The following is a 4,036-nucleotide window of genomic DNA, read 5'->3' on the forward strand; positions in this document are numbered from 1 at the left end:
TTTTCTCTTGGCTATATTATGAGCATTTTGACAGTTGGACTTTAGTTATCCAAAAGTACGATTTAAAAATATGAAAATAGCTATTTATTTATAAGAAATAGAAATATTTAAAATTAAGAGAAATAGACTCTTTCAATACAGAATATTTGGAAAATATGGAATTAAGATAAGTGAACACAAAATGACCTATCATATTACTATAATCTGTATGTATGTTTTCTTTAAACACAAATTGCATAATAGCGTATATTGGATGTTTTTCCCTGATATTTCTATTTTCTCCTCTTTAATCCACTCTTCATTTTTCTCTACTTCTCTGTGTATCAAATGGCTAATCTGTATGGACTATGTAATCTGGCTATCTTGCTCTACAGGTCCTGGTTACGTTCTCCTATAAAGGGTTCTGGCAGGATTGCAGGGGTAGGTTAGGTATTTATTTAATCAGATCTATGCGTTTGACTCCATCCTTTAGCCAAATACCACTATCTTAACAGTATCCTGGAGGAGTAATGGAAATATTTGGCAAACAGCCATAACAAATACCCATATACCCATAAATATAGTTAAACAACGTCAGCGTTTTTTAAAATTATAACATTGGAACCTGAATGTGACTGTGTATTTCTACATTCCCAACTCTAATTTATCTTTTTCTTCCAAGCCAAGGGAGGCCTTGGGCCTGTAGGTAGCTAAGGATAAGTGGGGCCTTTATGGGAATTTCTCCCTTGGGCTGCTCGCCAGGCTGGAGTACAGACAGGGGCACTATCTCGGCTCACTGCAACCTCCGTCTCCCGGGTTCAAGCAATTCTTCTGCCTCAGCCTCCTGAGTAGCTGGGACTATAGGCGCGCGACCCCAAGCCCAGCTAATTTTTGTATTTGTTTTAGTAGAGAAGAGGTTTCACCATGTTGGCCAGGATGATCTTGATCTCTTGACCTCGTGATCCTCCTGCCTCGGCCTCCCAAAGTGCTGGGATTACAGGCAGGAGCCACCGCTCCCGGCCAAAAATTTTAAAGCTTGCAATGAAAACGAACGGACTGTGGGAAGGGCTTGACCTGAGAAACAGGTGGACTAATAATAACTGGAAGGTTAACTGAGTCAGACTTATTTTTGCCAGTTGTTCCCCTATGCCAAGAACACAAGATAGAACTGAATTTGTTACCTGAGTTCTCCCTGGACCTGAGACTTGCAGAATGCAAGAAAACCAATAAAAGTTGGGAGGCTTCCTCAAAGTGCCTCGGAAGTGTGCTGACAGTTTGCCTAACCTAGATCTTAAGAATGTGAATTCTGAAGCCTGACTAATCCAATTATAAAATTTGTTTCTAACTGTTCTCCTGTGACTTTGCCTAAAGTATTTAAACTTTCTTTGCAGCCAGGCACGGTGGCTCACGTCTGTAATCCCAGCACTTTGGGAGGCTGAGGCAGGCGGTCACAAGGTCAGGAGTTCGAGACCAGCCTGGCCAACATGGTGAAACCCCGTCTCTACTAAAAACACAAAAGAAAATTAGCTGGGCATGGTGGCAGGTGCCTGTAATCTCAGCTACTCAGGAGGCTAAGGAGGGAGAATTGCTTGAACCCAGGAGGCAGAGGTTGCAGTGAGCAGAGACCACAACATTGCACTCCAGCCTGGGCAACAGAGCAAGACTGCATTTCAAAAAAATAAATAAATAAAACTTTCTTTGCTATCTGTCCTCATTAATTAAGTGGCTAGAATCATACTACTTACATTAGAAGGATGTCGTGAAGAATAAATATATGAATTTGTATTCAGTATTCAGATCCTTAGAACATTCCCGATACGTGGTTAAGTATTCGATATTTGTTAGCTATTGTCCTTGATGGTGGTATTCCAGTAGCTTACAGGAGTAAAGAACACTTTATTCTCTACCACTTGTGGAATTTCAGCTACTTTTTACTTAGTAACTCCAACAAAATAAATTGTAGGCCGGGCGCGGCGGCTCAAGCCTATAATCCCAGCACTTTGGGAGGCCGAGATGGGTGGATCACGAGGTCAGGAGATTGAGACTATCCTGGCTAACACGGTGAAACCCCGTCTCTACTAAAAAATACAAAAAAATAGCCGGGCGAGGTGCTGGGCGCCTGTAGTCCTAGCTACTCGGGAGGCTGAGGCAGGAGAATGGGGTAAACCCGGGAGGCAGAGCTTGCAGTAAGCTGAGATCCGGCCACTGCATTCCAGCCTGGGCGACAGAGGGAGACTCTGTCTCAAGCAATAAATAAAGAAATAAATAAATTGTAGCCCACTTAAGCGGCATAAGCAACCTTAGATGGCCCCCTAACAGCCTCTGAACAAGTCAGCCTTTGACTCAGCAAATACAGTAGCTAGATGGAAAAATGACAATTTGAATTAAAAAAACAAATATGAAATTGTTAAAATTCAGATGCCTCCCAAAAGCGTTTATTTAGGAAAATGCTAAACCATTAGGAAAAGTTTTGAAAGGGAGATCAATTGACATTGAATGAGAGGCTAGAAGGATCAACTGCATAAAATATCTCAAAACAAAGGAAAAAATAAAGCAATGGGAAAATAAGGAAAAGTTAATACCCTTAAAAATCTAAGGTTTTAACATATTACTAAAAGATGTTACAATTGGGAAAAAACAGAATAAACAAGGCAAAATTTAAGGTAACAAGTAGAAGAAAACTTCCCACAATTGAAGAAGGCCCAGATTGTAGAGTCTCACTATGGTACAGAATGGAATAAAGATATGCACTAAGCATATGTTGGAAAAATACTAGAATTATTAAAAAGTCACCTTGCTGGGCATGGTGGCTCACGCCTGTAATCCCAGCACTTTGGGAGGACGAGGCGGGCAGATCACGAGGTCAGGAGATCAAGACCATCCTGGCTAACACGGTGAAACCCCATCTCTACTAAAAATACAAATAAAATTAGCCGGGCGTGGTGGCGGGCGCCTGTAATCCCAGCTACTTGGGAGGCTGAGGCAGGAGAATCGCTTGAACCTGGGAGGCAGAGATGGCAGTGAACCGAGATCTCGCCATTGCACTCCAGCCTGGGCGACAGAACAACACTCCACCTCAAAAAAAAGAAAAAAAAAATCTAGCCAAGTGAATATTCCAGAAAAGAGAACTGAAGTGGATGAAGGAGAAGCAGGAATAAAAATACTCTTTATAAATGAAGAACGTAAGCACTCTAAATCGTCATAATTGAGGGACTATACTGCAAAGGAAATAACACTAAGAGTACAGAATAAAATATTAAAGAATTTTAACAAATCTTTTAAGTAGGAAAAATATAAAAGGATGAATTGGAATACATATGTTAATGGACACAACATCTTGGGTTAGTTTTGAGGAAGAAATCAAGTACCTTGACCTAAGAAATAGTGTGCTTTGAGGGACTTTATAGTACTTTGTTTCGGACAACATTAGAAAAATATGTGGCTGTTTGTGGACATGGAGAAATGAAGGTAACTATGAATGGAAATTAACAATTGGTAAAAAGATATAATCAGCAACTTAAACATCAAAACAAGAACTGGAAAAGAAATAATTAGCATAAGGTAGGAAGGCAGGAATAAAGTTAAATGTTTTCTTCATTAGAGTAAATGTGAGTGGACACAATTATCTCCTCAAAAGACAGAAGTCATTATATCGGGCTAAAATACAAAATGCAAAACAGCAACAAAAAGAACCCTATGCAGTAGTTTTAAAAATTAAGTCACTTAAAGCCAAGAATTATAGGAAGTTTTGAAAATTAAGGTTGGGGCAAACAAGTATCACACAAAACGAAAGTAGCAGTACCAATATTAATATCAGACAAATGCGCTTTGAAGTTAAAAGCACTAAAACATAAAAGCCGGGCGAGGTGGCTCACGCCTTAATCCCAGCACGTTGAGAGGCCAAGACGGGTGGATCACGAGGTCAGGAGATGGAGACCATCCTGGCTAACACGGTGAAACCCCGTATCTACTAAAAATACAAAAAATTAGCCAGGCGTGGTGGCCGGCACCTGTAGTCCCAGCTACTCAGGAGGCTGAGGCAGGAGAATGGCATGAA

At 40.6% G+C, this 4,036-nt stretch overlaps 1 long non-coding RNA gene across 3 annotated transcripts in view; it reads left to right on the forward strand.

The window, feature by feature from the left end:
• Window positions 1-4,036, forward strand: part of LOC108529097 (uncharacterized) — a 129,480-nt gene that overhangs the window by 13,478 nt on the left and 111,966 nt on the right. The gene's annotated exons all lie outside the window — the stretch shown is intronic.

The sequence above is a fragment of the Rhinopithecus bieti genome, unplaced genomic scaffold (genome assembly GCF_001698545.2).
Source record: "Rhinopithecus bieti isolate Rb0 unplaced genomic scaffold, ASM169854v2 scaffold_6568, whole genome shotgun sequence".
Classification (NCBI taxonomy): Eukaryota; Metazoa; Chordata; class Mammalia; order Primates; family Cercopithecidae; genus Rhinopithecus; species Rhinopithecus bieti.